The sequence below is a fragment of the Pristiophorus japonicus genome, chromosome 20, assembly GCF_044704955.1.
Source record: "Pristiophorus japonicus isolate sPriJap1 chromosome 20, sPriJap1.hap1, whole genome shotgun sequence".
Lineage (NCBI taxonomy): Eukaryota > Metazoa > Chordata > Chondrichthyes > Pristiophoridae > Pristiophorus > Pristiophorus japonicus.
This window is the reverse complement of record NC_091996.1, coordinates 61792345-61818440: the sequence shown is the minus strand read 5'-3', so window position 1 is coordinate 61818440 and position 26096 is coordinate 61792345.

The following is a 26096-nucleotide window of genomic DNA, read 5'->3' as shown; positions in this document are numbered from 1 at the left end:
CGATCTCCCCCAAGTAGTGAACTCCCCCAAGTAGCGAACTTCCCCCCAAGCAGCGATCTCCTCCCCAAGCAGCGATCTCCTCCCCAAGTAGCGAACTCCCCCAAGTAGCGAACTCCCCCCAAGCAGCGATCTCCCCCAAGCAGCGATCTCCCCCAAGCAGCGATCTCCCCCAAGCAGCGATCTCCCCCAAGCAGCGATCTCCCCCAAGCAGCGATCTCCCCCAAGTAGTGATCTCCCCCAAGCACTGAACTCCCCCCCGCCACATACCTGCACATTGGTCTCAGGCCAGCAGTCTCTGTGGATTTTCGTCCATGTCTCTCGGGGAGGGGGAGCTTCGCAACAGCATAACCGTGCGCAGAACCCGGGACCCGAAGATTCCCAAGTGAAAAGGACTCACCGCCCGCACACCGCCCGCTGCACTCCGCTCGGCATACCGGTGAGAAAAAACTGATGAAAATCGCGCACATTCCGCTCCAGCGATACCCAGAGGTATGAAACGGCATATTACTGGCACACTGCCGAGAAATGGATGGACGAACAATTTCGTCCCTGAGGAGCGTGGGCCCCTGCAACTTCGTGGGCCATTCCGACCTGCAAGAGGACACCACTGCAGGTCGGGAGTACAAGAGCTGGAGCATGTCACTACAACTTCCAGCGTGAGCTGCTCCAAGCATGCAACAGCTTTGAGGTGGGCGACTGGGTGACATCATCAAAACTCAGGTCACCGTTTGGAGCACGGGTCGGAACTTCGGCGGGGCCCAGGTACAGCAGAGGAGCAGGAAGGTCGGGGTGGATGAGCGCCGAGAGATCGTGGCGGAGATGTGACGAATGATTGAGGTGGAGAAGCGGCGAGAGATCGAGGCAGAAATGCGGCAGATGATCCGGGCAAAGGAGCGGTGAGGGATCGTGGCAGAGATTCGACGAGTGAATGCGGCGGAGGTGCAGCAAATGTTTGGTGCGGAGGTGTGGTGAGAGATCGTGGCGGAGGTGCGGCAAATGTTTTGTGCGGAGGTGTGGTGAGAGATCGTGGCGGAGGTGCGGCAAATGTTTTGTGGTGGAGGAGCAGCGGGAGATCGTGGCAGAGGAGCGGTGAAAGATTGTGGCGGAGGTGCGGCGAATGTTTGTGGTGGAGGAGCAGCGGGAGATCGTGGCAGAGGAGCGGTGAGAGATTGTGGCGGAGGTGCGGCGAATGTTTGTGGTGGAGGAGCGGCGAGAGATCGTGGTGGTATGGGGCCCAGAAGAGTCAAGGGCCCAGGGGCAGCACGGGCCAGCCCACACTGCGATATGTGTGCGCACTAGGTCCGTGCAGCAGAGCAGGTCTCCAGTCGTCCTGGTTAACCATTGCCTCTGGATAAAGGCCGAGCTCTGAAAAGCCCGTGTGGTGGTTGATGTGCAACGGTCACAACACGTTAAAAAAATCCACGCACAGGCATCTTCCACCCCTCAAGTTCAGGACTGAAATATCGGGTCCTTCATTGAAATATCTGCGAACTCATTCCTTTTGGTGTGGAAGCAAGTCATCCTCGTTCAAGGGACCGGCTATGATGATGAAATGTTAACAAGACCTGAAGAAGGAACCTTTGCAGTGTTCTCTGACTTACTGCAATATACGATGTGTTGCCATGTGATTCTCCTCACCTTCAGTAATCGGATTAAATACACATTTTATCATTCCAAGCCTCCGGCTCCAAACCACCATAGAATTGTACGCAATGCAAAGTATTTGCAGAAAATAACAAACTTTATTACCATTCACGATGTATCAAAACAATAAAACCGCTACCTCTGAGCTTTCTTCCAAAATAACTGGAGTGCTGAAATGGCTGTTCACTTCTTACATGGCAAAAAATGACCAAGGAGTCAAGCTAATCCAGACCTTCTGCTGGCTATAAACCCGAAACTCATTAGTCAGACTGAAACAGCTAAAGATAAGAACACTAAGAGGGTTCTGGATACGGAGCTGTCCATCAAAGGGCTTCATTGGCACTGCCCCTTCTCACAGCTGTTGATCAAAATCACTACTGTACTCCAAGATGCGTCAGAGTATTTCTTCGACCTGTTTCAAGATCCTGTCATGTTATGTCAGAACATAAACAAATCCACATTAACCTCTAATTCCATAGATGGGCTGCTATTTCGCAGTGTGTTTTTATTTATTCGTTCACGGATGTAGGCGTCATTGGCAAGGCCAGCATTTATTGCCCATCCCTAATTGCTCTTGACGTGGTGGTGATCCGCTGTAGTCCTGGTGACTTTTTTGTAGCGGTTTTCGGGCTGTTAAAAGTCAACCAGTTGCTGTGGGTCTGGATTCAACCGCAGTTGTTGCTCGCAATCTGGAAAGCACTACGGCTCAGGAGCTTCAAAATGAAAAGTTTGGCCACTTATATAATGAACATATTAACCTCTCTATTATCTGACAGGAATCAGAACTCAGGCATGAATGAACTGACTTTCAACATCGCCAATCAATATGTGAATTTATATACCTCACAAAAACGCTCAACAGAAATCAAAATTCACCCAGTGGCACTATGACCAGCAATAGAGAAAGAAGCCAGTTGATAAACTAACACAGATAAAAATGCTTCATTTTTGTCACAGCACTGAATACCTTTCTGAACCACAGTGGCATCCTACAGGATGAGCATTGCCCTTTATATGGGTCCTTTATTGAAAGGAAGAGTGTGTGGCCCAATAGTGGGACCTTGTTTAGATATTTAGTGCCACATTCACAATCTATTCCCGGTTGTGATGTAACCTGCACTGACCACACTCCTGCTTGTATGCCGTACTCCTCTTTACTTGAGTCACTGTTCATCACAGCTGCTCAGTCTATAGCTGTTTCCTTTGAGCAGTTCCCATATCCATTTTCTGATGGACAGGGTTTCAAAGGAATCTGATCCCAAGAAGGCGACTGACTCATGTACATTGATGTGAATGGTGAAGTCCTTCAGAGTCACAGAGCAATGACTGATTCTATGTGAGGTTAGTGTGATGAGGAGGATGAGCCAGGCTCTGGTTATCAGTGGGACACAGTTTGGCAGGTCGCTACAGTAGATGGTGCCAAAGCTGAACTTACTTGTGCAAACTCAACAGGCAAGACTCATCTGTGTAAAAGTCAGAAAGCAAGTGATGAAGGATAAAACACTAGAGTCTAGTCTTTAGTTAGTTAAAAGCCTTTATTCACAGAGACACACGTTGCATACTGTGCAACCCCAAGATCAGCATGCAATCCTTCCCCAGCCTACTCCCATATATATGAGCACCCGAGCGAATGTCCACCACCTGAATACACTTAACACCCAATTAAATACAATTAACAATCTGTCCTCATTAGGCAGGTTCTCCGAGGCCAATGTGTGAGACAATCCAGATGTCATCCTGAATATTGGCAAGTGAACGTGAGCAGGTGTGACATCTCCGCCCTGGTATCCTGTCTGGCAGATAGACCAGTGCCCAAAACACACTGCACAAGAGTTGCTCGCTGACAATGTGTAACCTTGTCACGGTTAGTGGTAGCAAACATTCCTGTAAGTGAACCCACGCTCAATATGAACTCAACTGTACCATTATATATCGAGCACCTGAAGCTCCTGCACTTACAGTGGCAAGGCAATTGGAGTGGGTGGGCCCGGGATAGGGTGTGATCTTGTTCCACTGGGGCTTCCAGCCCTTTCTGCCAATAAGTGGCCAAATTCCGCTGGTAGTAGGGCAAGCGATTCTGGTATCTGCCCCCTCCGTATAGTAGTCGCCAGAAGAGGTGGGAACTGGTGGGATAATGTCCAGGCAGTTCTACCTCTGCCACATTTCTGTTTTTCACCGACACAGGGAACCTCCACACCCCAAAGAAATTCTTTGGTCAAGGAAGTAGGGCATGTGCAACAGGCCATGTTGTAGGATATGTTCACTGGGCTAAGAGGAATTCAGAATTAGCCCAGATTCACTGCATTATATGGCAGTCTATTCAATCATTGAGAGTGCGGAGCAATGATGCTGTGCAATAAATCATCTCCAAAGTGCAGATTCCTGTTTGTGAATCCAGACTGAAATTGAAAAGAGCACACACAGTGATTGTGAATTTGGAGGTAGTTTACATGTTTAATTAATCAATAAACAAATGTTTTTAATTGCAGTAACAGTGTAGGATTGAACTGTAGTTTTTAATTGCAGTCACAGTGTAGGATTGAACCATAGATAACTGCAGTTATCATCACACAAAGCGGTGATGTTTGATTCATGGTAATTTAGGAGTTAATCTTTATCTTGGTTACCAGTGTGTGAGTTGTAGCACACCCCTGTGTGAAGTTACATAATAATACATAGTATTTACAGCACAGAAACAAGCCATTCGACACAGCAGGTCAATGCCGGTGTTTATGCTCCACATGAGCCTCCTCCCACTTTACTTCATCTTACCCTATCAGCACATCCTTCTTGTCACGTATTTACTTTTGGGATCACCAGCCACTACATGGCGTCACTGTTGGAGGCCATTGGGCTGCACGCACATGTGTGCAGCCCAAGTATAAAAGGCCAGTCATTTTATATATTAGTCACTTTGAGCCTTAATAAAGCAGAGCGAAGGTCATACCTCTTGGAGTTAAACAGTACTCAGTCTAACAGTTATTGCATACACAACATTTGGCGATAAGGCAACAAGAACCTTTGCATGCAAAAATGAGCACAATTGGATTGTTGGAGCAATTCATGGAAGGAGAAAATTGGGCAGACTTTGTGAGCCATTTGAGCCACTTCTTCGTGGGCAACAAAATGGAGGAGGTCGGCGACGCAGATCGGCGCCGGGTGGTGTTACTCACGGTTTGCGGTCCAAAAATTTATGGTCTGATAAAGAATCTACTCCTGCCTGTGAGTCCAACAGAGAAGACGTATGAAGAATTGTGTACACTGGCACAGGACCACCTTAAGCCAGACGAAGGCATCATCATCTCGAGATACAGTTTTACACACACGTTCACTCAGAGGGCCAGAATACGGTGGAATTCGTTGTCGACCTGAGACGTCTAGCGGGACTGTGTAAGATCGGGGCTGTGTTGGCAGACATGCTGCGGGACTTCTTTGTAATCGGCATCAACCATGAGGTGATCCTGCGTAAACTACTGGTGATGGAGACGTTGGACTTGAACAGGGCCATCACGATCGCTCAGTCATGCATGACGATGGATAGAAGTCCAAAGCAGATATCAGTGAAAAATCAACACTCGGCAAGTACTGTAAATATGATTGATTCGGCGTTCGGCAGAGCGGGACATGGCAGGGCCTACCCGACTGCGTATGCGAAACCTGTGGCTGCTCAAAGTCCGCCAGCAGGAATGCATCTGATTTCTCTGTGTTGGTGTTGTGGGAAAAATCTGTCAAAAGCTGTCTGAGAGTGGGGCATCTCCAGCGCAAGTGTCCGCAGATGAGCAAGCGAGCTGTGACACACCATGTGGAGGATGATGGTCAGATTAGCGTGGATCCCGATACGCAATCCGAGATACCAGAGGAGGAAGTATATGGACTGTACTCATTCCTAACCAAGAGCAAACCGATAATGATCAACGTGAAATTTAATGGGGTGCCGGTATCGATGGAACTGGACACGGGGGCGAGTCAATCGATAATGAGGCAGAGGGCATTCGACAAGCTGTGGGATACTAAGGCTGTGAGGCCCAGGCTGAGTCCAGTCAATGCCAAGTTGCGCATGTACACCAAAGAACTCATAACGGTGATTGGCAGTGCCATAATTAAAGTGTCGTATGACGGTGCGGTTCACGAGTTACCGCTATGGATTGTCCCAGGCAATGGCCCAATGCTGTTTGGCAGGAACTGGCTTGAAAAAATCAGATGCGATTGGAACGATATCAAGGCGTTGTCGTCGGAGAAAATGCATGTGCACAAGTACTGAGCAAGTTTCCCTCGCTGTTCGAACCAGGCATTGGGGACTTCACGGGAGCCAAGTGCAGATCCACGTGGACTCGGATGCAAGACCTGTCCATCATAAAGCTCGGGCAGTGCCGTATATGATGAGGGAGAAGGTCAAAATCGAACTGGACAGACTCCAGCGTGAAAGGATCATAATCACTGGTTGTATTTAATGAATGGACCAGCCCCATTGTTCCTGTGCTGAAAAGTGATGGTACAGTCAGAATCTGTGGAAACTACAAGGCTACAATCAACAGGGTTTCGAAACAGGATCAGTACCCATTACCAAAGGCTGATGACTTGTTTGCAACACTAGCCGGGGGGAAGTCGTTCACCAAACTGGACTTGATGTCGGCCTACATTACACAGGAGCTGGTCGAGACGTCGAAGAGACTTACGTGCATTAACACGCATAAAGGACTGTTTATCACAGGTGCACTTTTGGAATTCGCTTGGCTGCAGAAATATTTCAGAGGAACATGGAGAGTCTACTGAAGTCCCAGAACCGTCGTGTTCCAAGCTGACATCCTGATCACAGGTCGTGACCCTGAGGAACATTTGAACAACTTGGAAGAGGTTCTACATCATCTGGACAAAGTGGGACTCAGACTGAAACACTGGAAGTGCATCTTCATGGCACCAGAGGTCGAATTCCTGGGGAGGAAAATTGCTGCTGACGGCATCAGGCCCACAGATGCGAAAACCAAGGCCATCAAGAATGCACCCAAGCCACAGAATGTGACGGAGCTGCGTTCATTCTTGGAAGCTACTTCGGTAACTTCCTACCTAAATTGAGCACCTTATTAGAACCACTGCACATGCTGCTCAGAAAAGGCGACAACTGGGTGTGGGAGGCGTCTTAAGACAGAGCTTTTGAGAAAGCCACCAATCTGCTTTGCTTTAACAAGCTGCTGGTACATTGTGACCCATGTAAACATTTAATATTGGCCTGTGATGCTTCGTCATATGGAATTGGTTGCGTACTCCAACAAGCTAATGAGTCGGGTAAACTTCAACCAGTCACATATGTTTCAAAAAGTTTGTCTAAAGCGGAAAGAGCCGACAGCATGGCAAAGAAAGAAGCACTAGCCTGTGTGTATGCGGTTAAAAAGATGCATCAGTACTTGTTTGGTCTTCGGTTTGAACTGGAGACAGATCACAAGCCGCTCATTTCACTGTTCTCTGAAAACAAAGGTATCAATACCAATGTTTTATCCCGCATCCAGAGGTGGGCACTGACATAGAAACATAGAAACATAGAAACATAGAAAATAGGTGCAGGAGTAGGCCCTTCTAGCCTGCACCGCCATTCAATGAGTTCATGGCTGAACATGCAACTTCAGTACCCCATTCCTGCTTTCTCACCATACCCCTTGATTCCCCTAGTAGTAAGGACTACATCTAACTCCTTTTTGAATATATTTAGTGAATTGGCCTCAACAACTTTCTGTGGTAGAGAATTCCACAGGTTCACCACTCTCTGGGTGAAGAAATTCCTCCTCATCTCGGTCCTAAATGGCTTACCCCTTATCCTTAGACTGTGTCCCCTGGTTCTGGACTTCCCCAACATTGGGAACATTCTTCCTGCATCTAACCTGTCTAACCCCGTCAGAATTTTAAACGTTTCTATGAGGTCCCCTCTCATTCTTCTGAACTCCAGTGAATACAAGCCCAGTTGATCCAGTCTTTCTTGATAGGTCAGTCCCGCCATCCCGGGAATCAGTCTGGTGAACCTTCGCTGCACTCCCTCAATAGCAAGAATGTCCTTCCTCAGGTTAGGAGACCAATACTCCAGGTGTGGCCTCACCAAGGCCCTGTACAACTGTAGCAACACCTCCCTGCCCCTGTACTCAAATCCCCTCGCTATGAAGGCCAACATGCCATTTGCTTTCTTAACCGCCTGCTGTACCTGCATGCCAACCTTCAATGACTGATGTACCATGACACCCAGGTCTCGTTGCACCTCCCCTTTTCCTAATCTGTCACCATTCAGATAATAGTCTGTCTCTCTGTTTTTACCACCAAAGTGGATAACCTCACATTTATCCACATTATACTTCATCTGCCATGCATTTGCCCACTCACCTAACCTATCCAAGTCGCTCTGCAGCCTCATAGCATCCTCCTCGCAGCTCACACTGTCACCCAACTTAGTGTCATCCGCAAATTTGGAGATACTACATTTAATCCCCTCGTCTAAATCATTAATATACAGTATAAACAGCTGGGGCCCCAGCACAGAACCTTGCGGTACCCCACTAGTCATTGCCTGCCATTCTGAAAAGTCCCCATTTACTCCTACTCTTTGCTTCCTGTCTGACAACCAGTTCTCAATCCATGTCAGCACACTACCCCCAATCCCATGTGCTTTAACTTTGCACATTAATCTCTTGTGTGGGACCTTGTCGAAAGCCTTCTGGATTGAGCTTCAGGAGTTTCAAGAGTTCATGAAATTCAATGGTATCAAACATGTAAGGTCATGTTCAAACCTGCATCCAATGGGCAAGCAGAATATGCTGTCCAAATCATAAAGCAGAGTATGAAGCGAGTAACTCAAGGGTCACTGCAGACCCGCCTGTCATGCATACTGCTGAGTTACAGGGCAAGACCACACACGCTTACCGGGATCTCGCCTGCTGAACTAATGATGAAGAGAGGTCTTAAGACCAGCTATCTCTTGTATACCCTGACTTGAATAATCATGTTGAATATAAAAGACAAAGTCAGCAAGAGTATCGCGATCGCACAGCTGTCTCACTCGATATTTCTGTAAATGATTCTGTATATGTTCTGAATTATGGTCAGGGTCCCAAGTGGATCACTGGTACTGTCATGGCCAAGGAGGGCAACAGAGTATTTATGGTCAAGCTCAAAAATGGGCAAACATGCAGGAAAAATATGGATCAGACAAAGCTGCGGCACATAGACGAACCGGAACAGTCGGAGGAAGAGACAATCGACGACCAGCCAACCTACCCCCAGTCATCAGAGGACTCAGTGGTCATCAGTGAATCTGGACTTTCAATCACTGACATGTTCAACGAAAATGGACTTTCAATCCCTGACATGGCCATTGCCACTCCCACCAGGTCAGCCACCCAGCCACCAGTCACAACAGACTCTGAACACTCACCCAAGGCTGGAGTTGAACTGAGATGGTCAACCCGGGAGCATAAAACAAAGGACAGTCTGAATTTGTAAAAGACTGTTAATATCTCAGAGGGGGTATTGTCATGTATGTACTTTTGGGATCACTAGCCACTCGATGGCGTCACTGTTGGAGACCATTGGGCTACACGTACGTGTGTGCAGCCCAAGTATAAAAGGCTAGCCATTTTGTATATTAGTCACTTTGGGCCTTAATAAACCAGAGCCAAGGTCATACCTCTTGGGGTTAAACAGTACTCAGTCTAACAGTTATTGCATACACAACACTTCTATTCCTTTCTCCCTCAAACATATGGAAAATAGGTGCAGGAGTAGGCCATTCGGCCCTTCGAGCCTGCACCACCATTCAATATGATCATGGCTGATCATGCAGCTTCAGTACCCCATTCCTGCTTTCTCACACTACCCCTTGATCCCTTTAGCCGTAAGGGCCACATCTAACTCCCTTTTGAATTTATCTAACGAACTGGCCTCAACAACTTTCTGTTGTAGAGAATTCCACAGGTTCACAATTCTCTGAGTGAAGAAGTTTCTCCTCATTTCGGTCCTAAATGGCTTACCCCTTATCCTTAGACTGTGACCCCTGGTTCTGGACTTCCCCAACATCAGGAGCATTCTTCCTGCATTTAACCTGTCCAATCCCGTCAGAATTTTATATGTTTCTATGAGATCTCCTCTCATTCTTCTAAATTCCAGTGAATATAAGCTTAGTCGATCCAGTCTTTCTTCATATGTCAGTCCTGCCATCCCGGGAATTAGTCTGGTGAACCTTACCAACGCCCTGCACAAGAGCTCTCTGCTCCTATACTCAAATCCTCTCGCTATGAAGGCCAACATGCCATTTGCCTTCTTCACTGCCTGCTGTACCTGCATGCCTACCTTCAATGACTGATGTACCATGACACCCAGGTCTCGTTGCACTTCCCCTTTTCCTAATCTGTCACCACTCAGATAATATGCTGCCTTCCTGTTTTTGCCCCCAAAGTGGATAACCTCACATTTATCCACATTATACTGCATCTGCCATGCATTTGCCCACTCACCTAACCTGTCCAAGTCACCCTGCAGCCTCTTAGCATCCTCCTCACAGCTCACACCACTACCCAGCTTAGTGTCATCTGCAAACTTGGAGATATTACATTCAATTCCTTTGTCTAAATCATTAATGTATATTGTAAATAGCTGGGGTCCCAGCACTGAACCTTGCGGTACCCCACTAGTCACTCCCTGCCATTCTGAAAAGGACACGTTTATTCCTACTCTTTGCTTCCTGTCTGCCAACCAGTTCTCTATCCACGTCAATACATTACCCCCATACCATGTGCTTTAATTTTACACATTGTGTGGGACCTTGTCAAAAGCCTTTTGAAAGTCCAAATACACCACATCCACTGATTATCCCTTGTCCACTTTACTAGTTACATCCTCAAAAAATTCTAGAAGATTTGTCAAGCATGATTTCCTTTTCATAAATACATGCTGACTTGGACCGATCCTGTCACTGCTTTCCAAATGCGCTGCTATTACATCTTTAATAATTGATTCCAACATTTTCCCCACTACCAATGTCAGGCCAACCGGTCTATAATTCCCTGTTTTCTCTCTCCCTCCTTTTTTTAAAAGTGGGATTACATTAGCTACCCTCCAATCCATAGGAACTGATTCAGACTCCATAGAATGTTGGAAAACCACCGATGCATCCACTATTTCTAGGGCCACTTCCTTAAGTACTCTGGGATGCAGACTATCAGGCCCCGGGGATTTATCGGCCTTCAATTCCATCAATTTCCCTAACACAATTTCCTGACTAATAAGGATTTCCTTCAGATCCTCCTTCTCGCTAGACCCTCGGTCCCCTAGTATGTCCGGAAGGTTATTTGTGTCTTCTTTAGTGAAGACAGAACCAAAATATTTGTTCAATTGGTCTGCCATTTTTTTGCTCCCCATTATAAATTCACCTGATTCTGACTGCAAGGGACCTACATTTGTCTTCACTAATCTTTTTCTCTTCACATAGAAGTTTTTGCAGTCAGTTTTTGTATTCCCTGCAAGCTTACTCTCATACTCTATTTTCCCCCTCCTAATTAAACCCTTAGTCCTCCTCTGCTGAATTCTAAATTTTTCCCAGTCCTCAGGCTTGCTGCTTTTTCTGGCCAATTTATATGCCTCTTCCTTGGTTTTAACACTTTCCCTAATTTCCCTTGTTAGTCATGGTTGAGCCACCTTCCCCATTTTATTTTACGCGAGACAGGGATGTACAATTGTTGAAGATCATCCATGTGATCTTTAAATGTCTGCCATTGCCTATCCATTGTCAACCCTTTAAATATCATTCACCAGTTTATCCTAGCCATTTCACGTCTCATACCATCGAAGTTACCTTTCTTTAAGTTCAGGACTCTAGTCCTGAATTAACTGTGTCACTCTCCATCTGAATGAAGAATTCTACCATATTATAGTCACTCTTCCCCAAGGGGCCTCGCACAACAAGATTGCTAATTAATCCTCTCTAATTACACAACACCCAGTCTAGGATGGCCAGCTCTCTAGTTGGTTCCTCGACATATTGGTCTAGAAAACCATTCCTTATACACTCCAGGAAATCCTCCTGCACTGTATTGCTACCAGTTTGGTTAGCCTAATCTATATGTAGATTAAAGTCACCCATGAAAACTGCTGTACCTTTACTGCACACATCCCTAATTTCCTGTTTGATGCCATCCCCAACTTCACTACTACTGTTTGTTGGTCTGTACACAACTCCCAGTAGCGTTTTCTGTCCTTTGGTGTTCCGCAGCTCTACCCATACAGATTCCACATCATCCAAGCTAATGTCCTTCCTTACTATTGCGTTAATCTCCTCTTTAACCAGCAACACTACTGTTAGCGTTAGTGTTTTCTTAGAAGAATCACTCAACACTCAGAGTCGGTTCCAATGCTGATGCAGCTTTTATTACGCTCAGCGGGGAGGAAACACTCAGGACCGTATCCAGGTTTCTCTCCACAGAACAAAGGGTTACATGCACCTTTATATGTTTCACAACAGTTACAAAACAGTTTACTACAGCTACACAGCCCATCACGGCTGGACACAAGCCAATCACAATGATTATAGATTACATATAGGTTCTTTTAACCCAATAGAATTCCCCTAGTATCCAGGGAACCATATGTTCGGTTATTGTCAGCTTGGGCTGATCGATGACTTTATAGGTTCTCTCCCTAGTTCTTTCATCTGGGAGAAATAATTGGTTTATAACCTTGTTTACAGGAGATGGTTTCCCTCTTATCTTTCTTCCTGGGGAATTAATTGGTTTATGACCTTGTTCACAGGAGATGGTTTCCTTCTTATCTCTGTCTTCCCGCATCCCAGGCATTCCTACAGTGGGCCTCACAGGGTTATTGCTTGGTCATTGAACGTTCAACAGTTCACAGCTTGACTACCTGATTTCCCATCATGCCTGGGCAGCCATTTTATGTGTGTGTCCATTTTAAGCTTATGTGAGTTTTGATATATCTAGCAGGTGCCTAATGCCTAGTATTCTGGTATATTCTAAAGGTGCCTACCTCCTACAACAACTACCCCACCTCCTTTTCCTTTCTGTCTATCCTTCCGGAATATTGAATACCCCTGGATATTGAGTTCCCAGCCTTGGTCACCCTGGAGCCATGTCCCTGTAATCCCAATTACATCATATCCGTTAACAGCTATCTGTGCAGTTAATTCAAGCACCTTATTACGAATGCTCCTCGCATTGAGACACAGAGCCTTCAGGCTTGTTGTTTTTTAGCACTCTTTGTCTTTGAAATTATATTGTACTTGTGGCCCTTTTTGATTTTTGTTGTTGATTTCTCTGCCCTCCACTTTTCCTTATTTCCTTTCTACCTTTTGCTTCTGCCCCTATTCTACTTCCCTCTGTCTCCCTGCATAGATTCCCATCCCCTTGCCTTATTAATATAAACCCTCCCCAACAGCACTAGCAAATGCTCCCCTTCGGACATCAGTTGTGGTCCTGCCCAGGTGCAGACCTTCCGGTTTGTACTGGTCCCACCTCCCCCAGAACTGATTCCAATGTCCCAGGAATTTGAATCCCTCCCTCTTGCACCATTCCTCAAGCCACGTATTGATCTTAACTATCCTGCTATTTCTACTCTGACTAGCACGTGGCACTGGTAGCAATCCTGAGATTACTACCTTTGAGGTCCTACTTTTTAATTTAACTCCTAGCTCCCTAAATTCAGCTTGTAGGACCTCATCCCATTTTTGACCTATATCGTTGGTACCTTTATGCACCACGACAACTGGCTGTTCACCCTCCCCCTCCAGCATGCCCTGCAGCCGCTCCGAGACATCCTTGACCCTTGCACCAGGGAGGCAACATACCATCCTGGAGTCTCAATTGCGGGTGCAGAAATGCCTATCTATTCCTCTTACAATAGAATCCCCTACTGCTATAGCTCTCCCACTCTTTTTCCTGCCCTCCTGTGCAGCAGAGTCGCCCATGGTGCCATGAACTTGACTGCTGCTGCCTTCCCCTGATGAGCCATCTCCCCCATCAGTATCCAAAGTGGTATATCTGTTTTGGAGGGAGATGACTGCAGAGGACCCCTGCACTACCTTCCTACTCCTGCTCTGCCTGATGGTCACCTATTCCCTATCTGCCTTTGTAACCTTTAACTAGTGTGACCAACTCACTAAATGTGCTATTCACGACATCCTCAGCATCGCAGATGCTCCAGAGTGTATCCATGTGCAGCTCAAGTGCTGCAATGCGGTCTGACAGGAGCTGCAGCTGGATACACTTCCTGCACATGTAGTGTCCCTGACTTCCCACATAGCACAGGAGGAGCATGTCATGGGTCTGGGCTCTCCTGCAATGACTGAACGCTTAAATTAACTTCATTTGGCAACAATGCCAAAGGTTTCCTACTGATAAGAAAAGAAAAAGATAAAATCCTCACCAATCCACCAGCCAATCACTTACACGCTTGGCTGTGATGTCACACTTTGATTTCTTTTTACTTCTTTGTTTTACCTTCGGCCTCAATCTCCCGCTCTCGCTGTGATCTCGGGCCTCGGGTCAGTGCACCTTTTATCCCCGCCACTGGTCCTGCTCTCACTGTGATCTCAGGCCTCGGGTCAGCGCTCCTTTTATCCCGCCATTGGTCCCGCTCCCACTGTGATCTCAGGCCTCTGGTCAGCGCTCCTTTTATCCTCGCCACTGGTCCCGCTCTCACTGTGATCTCAGGCCTCGGGTCAGTGCTCCTTTTATCCCGCCATTGGTCCCGCTCCCACTGTGATCTCAGGCCTCGGGTCAGCGCTCCTTTTATCCCGCCATTGGTCCCGCTCCCACTGTGATCTCAGGCCTCGGGTCAGCGCTCCTTTTATCCCGCCATTGGTCCCGCTCCCACTGTGATCTCAGGCCTCTGGTCAGCGCTCTTTTTATCCCCGCCACTGGTCCCGCTCTCACTGTGATCCTTTTGTTCCAATTTTTAACTCTTTTCTCTCCTCCTTCACAGTGGCTTATGCTGACGCATGGTTCTACAGCAGCCAGACACTCTCTTGTACTTTGTCCAAGTTTCCATTTATGAGCCGAGACACACTAGCCAACAACAGGGGAATCAAAGCCAAGCTCAACCTGCCCTCAGCTGAGGTCCAAACATTCAAACTTTCAAAGAAAGACATGCAATTATAGAGCACCTTTCAGGATGTCCCAAAGCACTTTACAGCTAATGTTTGAAGTGTAGTCGCTGTTGTAATGTAGGAATTGTAATTCAAGGAGTGAAACAACCCAAATCTAAAAGTTCCCAGCATAGGAAGAGTTTTATGCTGTATCGAATCCATGCTATACCTGCGCTTGGAGTGTTTGATGGAACAGTGTAGAGGGAGCTTGACTCTGTATCTAACCCCCATGCTGTACCAGCCCTGAGAGTTTTTGATGGGCCAGTGTAGTGAAAGCTTTACTGTGTATCTAACCTGTGTTGTACCTGCTCTGGGCATGTTTGATGGGACAGTGTAGAGGGAGCTTTACTCTGTGTCTAGCCCATGCTGTATCTGACCCAGAAGTGCTTGATAGAATGCTATTAGGGAATCATTGATGGCATAGTGTAGAAGTATAGTGGGAGCTTTACTTTGTGCATAACTCATGCTATAGCTGACCTGGGAGTAGTAAGTGAGATGATGTTAAGAGAACATAGAATATAACGAAGCATAAACCACAAGAAAGGCTATTGTCCAATTAACCCCATGTCGTCCCGATGCATCTACCTTGCCATCATAACAAAAACAAATTAATGACTGGAACTAGGCACGGGATCAGAGTCTGAGTCTTAAATAGACACTGTTTGGAATTTCATTGGCCCTGAATTTGCGATCGGAGGTTATTCACGGGGAAATGGTTGGGAAGGGGGTGGAGGAGGTCGGTGTCCCGAGCGGACCGGGAAGTATCGGCGGACCCCCGGTGGGCTGAGTGTTGGGGCGGCTCCAAAGTCGGAGTGGAAGTTGGCGCGTTCGCCCCCAGCCACCAGAATCATGCCGGACGAGGGGTGGGCCCGATAAGGGAGTCCCGGATAGGGAAGGTCTGACCTGTACATGTTTTAAAGGGGCTAAAAATAAACTTAACTTATTTCACAGATTTGTAAATGTATAAATTATTGATAAAATTACATTTTTCTGTTTTTTAAAACTCTTTGTGGGCTAGAAATTTACCTCAGATCGCTAGCACCGGATCCTTAGCGGTATTCCGACAGTCGCGTCTTTTGAACCGCCGGAATACCGCTGGTGCGCGCTCCCGTGGTTTTCGGGTCGGCGGTGGCGAAGCCGAGCGAAAGCGGACGGGAGCGGGCAGCGGCGAAAACGGGCGGAAACTGGGTGATCTGCTTGCCTTTAGTAAGGGAAGCAGAACAACTGGAAAAACGCCCGGAAAAGCTTCTCAGTGCATGCGCGGCCATTCTCCCGCGATTTCAGGGTCAAGGGTGACCCTGCACATGCGTAGAGAAGAGTAGGACAGCACTGGACACCTTGAAGCTGCAGAGGATGGTTGAAGTCAGTGAGAGAGGAGCTGTGAAAGGATTTTTGAGGAGCACATTCATTATATTCAGTATATTGACTATTATATCATAATATAAAATAATATATTGATAATATAACTCGTAATAAGTATAATAATAACAGATCTTAAAAGATAATAATAATAATAATAAATAATTAATTAAATTCAAATATGGATATATATATATATATATATATATATAAATAAATATCAAGAACATGGAACATCAAACCATGGAAGAGGAGAGGGAGGTCGGTGGGAAAAAGAGGGCCACTCGTTTCTGGGAGGAAGCTCAGGAGTCATTGGTGGACGAAGTGGAGGCCCGTTGGAATCAGTTAACCCGGGGTGGGCGAGGGAAACCGTCACCGTTCGTGTATCAGCGGTTTTGGCGAGAGATCAATGAGGCGGTGTCCTCCGTCATGTCCGTGATGCAGGGGCCGAACCAGTGCCGCAAATGGTGGAATGACATCGTTGGGTCTGCGAGAGTAAGTACTAACTTTTATCATGCAATGACGAAGTACTCTAAAGTAGTGCCACGTTTTATTATGTTGTAAAGCTTGGTGACATTTGTTATTACCCATCATCGATCTGATATTGTGTTAGTCCTCTGTATTTTCATGTGTTCATCATGCAACACTTGCGTGCTAACAGAACTTACATGGTGCACTCGTTGACGAAAAGACTGGGGACGGTTAATTAGGGATGTGTGTGTGTGTGTTCTGTATTAGTAGCTGTCAAATTAGTTCACACATATTTTTTGTCACCTTTGCAGAAAGGATTAGCCGTCATTAGGGCGAAGCTACGCAAAATGGGCGGTGGTCCGCCCAAGATTATTCCTCTGACGGACCTCGAGGAACGCTCTGCAGCCCTGACGGGAGCATATGATCGCACCACCACATGTGTTGGTGCCGAACCAGTTCTCCCGGAGGGTAAGTCTGCATAATACCTGGACTGTACTGCGGTCATGTAATTCAATCTTATGGCAATATAATGTAGAATGAAATGTAATGCTGGGAGCAAGAAATGTTGTTAGTTGTGACATGATTTATTGGTTGATCACATTCTGCCACTTAGAAAGCAAACTGTTTGGGACTGAAGTTTCTTTCTGTGACGTACTTTCTCTATACTTTGCTTAGGATAGTTTCATGTAATGATTCTCGGTAAAAAATGTTTGTTCTCCACATAAGCCTGCGCACAGTGAATTGCTCTGATGTTACCTCTGACCCCTCCCCTCCCTTGTCGCCAACCATTAACGTTATGTTTTTACAGTTGCACAGGTGGAGCCCCCTGCCCCTCCCATAGAGGAGTCATTGCAGGGAAGAACAAATGGTGAAAGAAACGGAGGAAACGGTGCTGGAGGAGCTGGAGGAGAACACTCCTCAAAGCGTTGTAACGGTGGTGGTGCAGGAGGAGGGAGGGGTGGCGAGACTTGAAGGATCGTTTCTACTTGCGGCCACCGGTTCCTCGTCGAAATCCAACTTTCTTCGATTCCAGTCCGAGGAAGCGGGATCAAGTGGAATGCAACGGTGCACACCGACCCCCGTGGTGAATCCGCGGCGGCTGATCCACCAAAGTGGGAACGCTGCGAGACAGGCAGTTGCGAGCCTGGACATGGTGGAACTGTCCAGGATGAGTATCGACTTGATTCGAGAACTCCTCCAGGCCATTGCTAGGTTGTCTGAAAACATCGCGGCTTTAGCAGCCCGTCAATCGGTGAACATGCCGGAGCTGATTGCCGCGGTGAGGGAAAACACCCAGACCGCCAATGCAAAGCGGCAATCGACAGTCATGGGATATGGCACTGCACCCCAAGGTGCCGTACCAGCAATGGTGGCAGCACCTGACCGTCGGGAGGAACTAGTTTCTTCCGACTTTGAAGATGGATCCTCAGCACCTCCATCTTCTCCAGAACCCCCACACATAGCGCTGCCATTGTCGGCCCCCCCTCAGCAGTCACGCTCAAGGTGCTCTACTGCACGACGTACTGGTCCCAACGTGGGCAGGGCCAGAGGTACTGTTAGTGGGAGGAGGAGGAGGGCTTCAGGGCCAAGAGTCAGGGGGGATTGGGGAGGAAAGGCGTTGGGAAAGGTGGCCAGAATTGTGGGAGGATGCGGGGCTGTTTTGAAAGTTGTTTATACTGTTGTTGCTGTTGTTGTTCATAATAGGTTATTTTGTAAAAATTCCCATTCAGAACATTTATGTTACTTTAATACATTGTTAAAGATTACAACAAATTACAAGTTTTATCTAAAATTTGATTCAACTAAATCATTCTTGTATTGTGTCTCACTCACTTCTGGGAAGGGGAAAATATGTCCCATATAACAACTTTTAGGAAACACAACTTTAAATGTGTGATTGCCGGTGTCCCTTGTAAACTCATCCCTCATCGTGGATGATCCAGACCCAACTGACTGGGGTTTTCTTCAGCCTTGTGAACATCACATAACTGGCTCAGCCACTCACATTGCAACAGCTCTACAACTATTTTGACATGTATCAGTAGTCAAGTGCCCCATGATTAAATGGAGGGGGCACACTCCAAAAACTTTTCAACTTTTTTTTTGAGGGCACGAGAAACACAAATTATACAAGTGCCCCCTGGCTAAAAAAAGGGAGGGGAGGGCACTAAAACCGACAACTTAAACAAATTAAACTTTAAACATTAAAATCAAATTAAAATTTGGTTGCCGAGGGTGATGATGCACTCCAGTCCCTCCAGCACCCACCTCTCGCGGAAGGCCACGAGCGTACTGGTGGACACCGCGTGCTCCATCTACAGGGACAGATGTAACCGCAGAAGAGAGGCAGGCAGTCGGGCTGAACGACCCCCTCGACCGCCTGGACCGACTGATGGCGCCCTTGGCCGTGCCCAGGAGCAGTCCTACAAGGAGGCCTTCCGACCTGCCCGCTCCCCTTCGCACAGGGTGCCCAAAGATCAAGAGTGTGGGACTGAAGTGCAACCAGAATTTGAGGAGCAGTCCCTTCAAATAATGGAAGAGGGGCTGCAACCTCACACATTCCACATATACATGGAACACGGACTCTTCTAGACTTGGAACAGCTCTACAACTAATTTTGTAGAAAACAATCAAGTACCCCGTGATTAAAGAGGGACCGGGGCGGTCACACTCCAAAACCTTTTCAGGTGCCCCCTGTTTCTTTTTCCTGAGGGCACCAAAACACAAATTATACAAGTGCCCCCTGGCTAAAAGCAGGGAGAGGGGGGCGGGAGGCACTAAAACCGACAAACGTAAACAAATTAAACTTTTGACGTGGTTCAAATTAAAATTTGGTTGCCAGGGGTGATGATGCACTCCAGTCCCTCCGGCGCCCACCTCTCACGGAAGGCCGTGAGCGTACCGGTGGACACTGAGTGTTCCATCTCGAGGGACACCCTGGCCCGGATGTAACCACGGAAGAGAGGCAGGCAATCGGGCTGAACGAACCCCTCGACCGCCCGCTGCCTGGACCGACTGATGGCCCCTTTGGCCGTGCCCAGGAGCAGTCCTACAAGGAGGCCCTCCGACCTGCCCGCTCCCCTCCGCACAGGGTGCCCAAAGATCAGGAGTGTGGGACTGAAGTGCAGCCAGAAATTGAGGAGTAGCCCCTTTAAATAGTGGAAGAGGGGCTGCAACCTCGCACATTCCATAAAAACATGGAACATGGACTTCTCTATACTTGGAACAGTTCTACAACTCTTTTGGTTGGAAATAAAAATAAACAATTAAGTCAAGTGCCCCCTGTTTTTTTTTGTGGGTTTTTTTGTGTTTTGTTTGCTTTTTTTTGGCACTAAAACCACAAATATTTACAAGTGTCCCCTATAACAGGGGAGGGGGACATTAAAACCAGGCAATAAAACAAATTAAACTTTAAAACATATAAAATCAAATTAAAATTTGGTTGTCGGGGGTGATGATGCACTCCAGTCCCTCCGGCGCCCACCTCTCGCGGAAGGCCGTGAGCGTACCGGTGGACATCGCGTGCTCCATCTCCAGGGACACCCTGGCTCTGATGTAACCGCGGAAGAGAGGCAGGCAGTCAGGCTGAACGACCCCCTCGACCCCCCCGCTGCCTGGACTGGCTGATGGCACCCATGGCCATGCCCAGGAGCAGTCCGACGAGGAGGCCCTCGGACCTACCCACTCCCCTCCGCACAGGGTGCCCAAAGATCAGGAATGTGGGACTGAAGTGCAGCCAGAATTTGAGGAGCAGCCCCTTTAAATAATGGAACAGGGGCTGCAACATCGTGCATTCCATAAAAACATGGAAGATGGACTTCTCTATACTTGGAACAGTTCTACAACTCTTTTGATTTGAAAACAATAAATAGTTAGATCAAGTGCCCCCTGATCTGGGGGACACTCCAAACATTTTTCAAGGCCCTTTTTAATTTTTTTTTGTTTTTTTTATTGTGATTTTTTTGGTTTTTTTGGGGGAGGTTGTTTGGGCACCAAAATCGTACATTATGCAAGTGCCCCCTGTAAAAGGGGAGGGGGACACTAAAACCGGCAATAAAACAAATTAAACTATAAAACATATAAATTAAACTTTAAAACATATAAAATCAAATTAAAATTTGCGAGCCGGGGGTGATGATGCATTCCAATCCCTCCGGCGCCCACCTCTCACGAAAGGTGGAGAGCACCAGTTACAACTGTCGCAGGAGAGAGACAGTGGAGAGCTCCAGTTCAAACTGTCACAGGACAGAGAGTGGAGAGCACCAGTTCAAACTGTCACAGGACAGAGAGTGGAGAGCACCAGTTCAAACTGTCACAGGACGGGAGAGTGGTGAGCACCAGTTCCAACTGTCACAGGACGGGAGAGTGGAGAGCACCAGTTCCAACTGTCACAGGACAGAGAGTGGAGAGCACCAGTTCAAACTGTCACAGGACAGAGAGTGGAGAGCACCAGTTCAAACTGTCACAGGACGGGAGAGTGGTGAGCACCAGTTCCAACTGTCACAGGACGGGAGAGTGGAGAGCACCAGCTCCAACTGTCACAGGACAGAGAGTGGAGAGCACCAGTTCCAACTGTCACAGGAGAGAGAGTGGAGAGCACCAGTTCAAACTGTCGCAGGACGGGAGAGTGGAGAGCACCAGTTCCAACTGTCACAGGAGAAAGAGTGTGGAGCACCAGTTCAAACTGTCACAGGAGAGAGAGTGGAGAGCACCAGTTCCAACTGTCACAGAACGGGAGAGTGGAGAGCACCAGTTCAAACTGTCTCAGGAGAGAGATTGGAGAGCACCAGTTCCAATTGTCACAGGAGAGAGAGTGGAGTGCACCAGTTTCAACTGTCACAGGACGGGAGAGTGAAGAGCACCAGTTCAAACTGTCACAGGACGGGAGAGTGGAGAGCACCAGTTCCAACTATCACAGGACAGAGAGTGGAGTGCACCAGTTTCAACTGTCACAGGACGGGAGAGTGAAGAGCACCAGTTCAAACTGTCACAGGACGGGAGAGTGGAGAGCACCAGTTCCAACTATCACAGGACAGAGAGTGGAGAACACCAGTTCAAACTGTCGCAGGAGAGAGGGTGGAGAGCACAAGTTCCAATTGTCACAGGACAGGAGAGTGGAGTGTACCAGTTCAAACTGTCACAGGACAGAGAGTGGAGAGCACCAGTTCCAACTGTCACAGGAGAGAGAGTGGAGAGCACCAGTTCCAACTGTCACAGGACGGGAGAGTGGAGAGCACCAGTTCCAACTGTCACAGGACAGAGAGTGGAGAGCACCAGTTCAAACTGTCACAGGACAGAGAGTGGACAGCACCAGTTCAAACTGTCACAGGACGGGAGAGTGGGGAGCACCAGTTCAAACTGTCTCAGGAGAGAAAGTGGAGAGCACCAGTTCCAACTGTCACAGGACAGGAGAGTGGAGAGCACCAGTTCCAACTGTCACAGGAGAGAGAGTGGAGAGCACCAGTTCCAACTGTCACAGGATGGGAGAGTGGAGAGCACCAGTTCAAACTGTCTCAGGAGAGAGAGAGGAGAGCACCAGTTTCCAACTGTCACAGGACGGGAGAGTGGAGAGCACCAGTTCAAACTGTCACAGGACGGGAGAGTGCAGAGCACCAGTTCCAACTATCACAGGACAGAGAGTGGAGAACACCAGTTCAAACTGTCGCAGGAGAGAGAGTGGAGAGCACCAGTTCCAACTGTCACAGGACGGGAGAGTGGAGAGCACCAGTTCAAACTGTCACAGGACAGAGAGTGGAGAGCACCAGTTCCAACTGTCACAGGACAGAGAGTGGAGAGCACCAGTTCCAACTGTCACAGGACAGGAGAGTGGAGAGCACCAGTTCAAACTGTCGCAGGACGGGAGAGTGGAGAGCACCAGTTCAAACTGTCACAGGAGAAAGAGTGGGGAGCACCAGTTCAAACTGTCACAGGAGAGAGAGTGGAGAGCAACAGTTCCAACTGTCACAGAACGGGAGAGTGGAGAGCACCAGTTCAAACTGTCTCAGGAGAGATAGTGGAGAGCACAAGTTCCAACTGTCACAGGAGAGCGAGTGGAGATCACCAGTTCCAACTGTCACAGGAGAGAGAGTGGAGAGCACCAGTTCCAACTGTCACAGGAGAGAGAGTGGAGAGCACCAGTTCCAACTATCACAGGACAGAGAGTGGAGAACACCAGTTCATACTGTCGCAGGACAGAGAGTGGAGAGCACCAGTTCCAACTGTCACAGGACGGGAGAGTGGAGAGCACCAGTTCCAACTGTCACAGGACGGGAGAGTGGAGAGCACCAGTTCCAACTGTCACAGGACAGAGAGTGGAGAGCACCAGTTCCAACTGTCACAGGACGGGAGCGTGGAGAGCACCAGTTCCAACTGTCACAGGAGAGAGAGTGGAGAGCACCAGTTCAAACTGTCACAGGACGGGAGAGTGGGGAGCACCAGTTCAAACTGTCTCAGGAGAGAAAGTGGAGAGCACCAGTTCAAACTGTCACAGGACGGGAGAGTGGGGAGCACCAGTTCAAACTGTCTCAGGAGAGAAAGTGGAGAGCACCAGTTCCAACTGTCACAGGACGGGAGAGTGGAGAGCACCAGTTCCAACTGTCACAGGAGAGAGAGTGGAGTACACCAGTTCCAACTGTCACAGGATGGAGAGTGGAGAGCACCAGTTCAAACTGTCTCAGGAGAGAGAGTGGAGAGCACCAGTTTCAACTGTCACAGGACGGGAGAGTGGAGAGCACCAGTTCAAACTGTCACAGGACGGGAGAGTGGAGAGCACCAGTTCCAACTATCACAGGACAGAGTGTGGAGAGCACCAGTTCAAACTGTCGCAGGAGAGAGGATGGAGAGCACCAGTTCCAACTGTCACAGGACGGTAGAGTGGAGAGCACCAGTTCAAACTGTCGCAGGACGGGAGAGTGGAGAGCACCAGTTCCCACTATCACAGGACAGGAGAGTGGAGAGCACCAGTTCCAACTGTCACAGGACAGGAGAGTGGAGAGCACCAGTTCCAACTGTCACAGGAGAGAGAGTGGAGAGCACCAGTTCAAACTGTCCAGGACGGGAGAGTGGAGAGCACCAGTTCAAACTATCACAGGAGAAAGAGTGGGGAGCACCAGTTCAAACTGTCACAGGAGAGAGAGTGGAGAGCACCAGTTCCAACTGTCACAGAACGGGAGAGTGGAGAGCACCAGTTCAAACTGTCTCAGGAGAGAGAGTGGAGAGCACGAGTTCCAACTGTCACAGGAGAGCGAGTGGAGAGCACCAGTTCAAACTGTCACAGGACGGGAGAGTGGGGAGCACCAGTTCAAACTGTCTCAGGAGAGAAAGTGGAGAGCACCAGTTCCAACTGTCACAGGACGGGAGAGTGGAGAGCACCAGTTCCAACTGTCACAGGAGAGAGAGTGGAGTACACCAGTTCCAACTGTCACAGGATGGAGAGTGGAGAGCACCAGTTCAAACTGTCTCAGGAGAGAGAGTGGAGAGCACCAGTTTCAACTGTCACAGGACGGGAGAGTGGAGAGCACCAGTTCAAACTGTCACAGGACGGGAGAGTGGAGAGCACCAGTTCAAACTGTCACAGGACGGGAGAGTGGGGAGCACCAGTTCAAACTGTCTCAGGAGAGAAAGTGGAGAGCACCAGTTCCAACTGTCACAGGACGGGAGAGTGGAGAGCACCAGTTCCAACTGTCACAGGAGAGAGAGTGGAGTACACCAGTTCCAACTGTCACAGGATGGAGAGTGGAGAGCACCAGTTCAAACTGTCTCAGGAGAGAGAGTGGAGAGCACCAGTTTCAACTGTCACAGGACGGGAGAGTGGAGAGCACCAGTTCAAACTGTCACAGGACGGGAGAGTGGAGAGCACCAGTTCCAACTATCACAGGACAGAGTGTGGAGAGCACCAGTTCAAACTGTCGCAGGAGAGAGGATGGAGAGCACCAGTTCCAACTGTCACAGGACGGTAGAGTGGAGAGCACCAGTTCAAACTGTCGCAGGACGGGAGAGTGGAGAGCACCAGTTCCCACTATCACAGGACAGGAGAGTGGAGAGCACCAGTTCCAACTGTCACAGGACAGGAGAGTGGAGAGCACCAGTTCCAACTGTCACAGGAGAGAGAGTGGAGAGCACCAGTTCAAACTGTCCAGGACGGGAGAGTGGAGAGCACCAGTTCAAACTGTCTCAGGAGAGAGAGTGGAGAGCACCAGTTTCAACTGTCACAGGACGGGAGAGTGGAGAGCACCAGTTCAAACTGTCACAGGACGGGAGAGTGGAGAGCACCAGTTCCAACTATCACAGGACAGAGTGTGGAGAGCACCAGTTCAAACTGTCGCAGGAGAGAGGATGGAGAGCACCAGTTCCAACTGTCACAGGACGGTAGAGTGGAGAGCACCAGTTCAAACTGTCGCAGGACGGGAGAGTGGAGAGCACCAGTTCCCACTATCACAGGACAGGAGAGTGGAGAGCACCAGTTCCAACTGTCACAGGACAGGAGAGTGGAGAGCACCAGTTCCAACTGTCACAGGAGAGAGAGTGGAGAGCACCAGTTCAAACTGTCCAGGACGGGAGAGTGGAGAGCACCAGTTCAAACTATCACAGGAGAAAGAGTGGGGAGCACCAGTTCAAACTGTCACAGGAGAGAGAGTGGAGAGCACCAGTTCCAACTGTCACAGAACGGGAGAGTGGAGAGCACCAGTTCAAACTGTCTCAGGAGAGAGAGTGGAGAGCACGAGTTCCAACTGTCACAGGAGAGCGAGTGGAGAGCACCAGTTCAAACTGTCACAGGACGGGAGAGTGGGGAGCACCAGTTCAAACTGTCTCAGGAGAGAAAGTGGAGAGCACCAGTTCCAACTGTCACAGGACGGGAGAGTGGAGAGCACCAGTTCCAACTGTCACAGGAGAGAGAGTGGAGTACACCAGTTCCAACTGTCACAGGATGGAGAGTGGAGAGCACCAGTTCAAACTGTCTCAGGAGAGAGAGTGGAGAGCACCAGTTTCAACTGTCACAGGACGGGAGAGTGGAGAGCACCAGTTCAAACTGTCACAGGACGGGAGAGTGGAGAGCACCAGTTAAAACTGTCGCAGGAGAGAGGGTGGAGAGCACCAGTTCCAACTGTCACAGGACGGTAGAGTGGAGAGCACCAGTTCAAACTGTCACAGGACGGGAGAGTGGAGAGCACCAGTTCCAACTATCACAGGACAGAGAGTGCAGAGCACCAGTTCAAACTGTCGCAGGAGAGAGGGTGGAGAGCACCAGTTCCAACTGTCACAGGACGGTAGAGTGGAGAGCACCAGTTCAAACTGTCACAGGACGGGAGAGTGGAGAGCAGCAGTTCCAACGATCACAGGACAGAGAGTAGAGAACACCAGTTCAAACTGTCGCAGGAGAGAGGGTGGAGAGCACCAGTTCCAATTGTCACAGGAGAGAGAGTGGAGAGCACCAGTTCCAACTGTCACAGGACGGGAGAGTGGAGTGCACCAGTTCCAACTGTCACAGGACGGG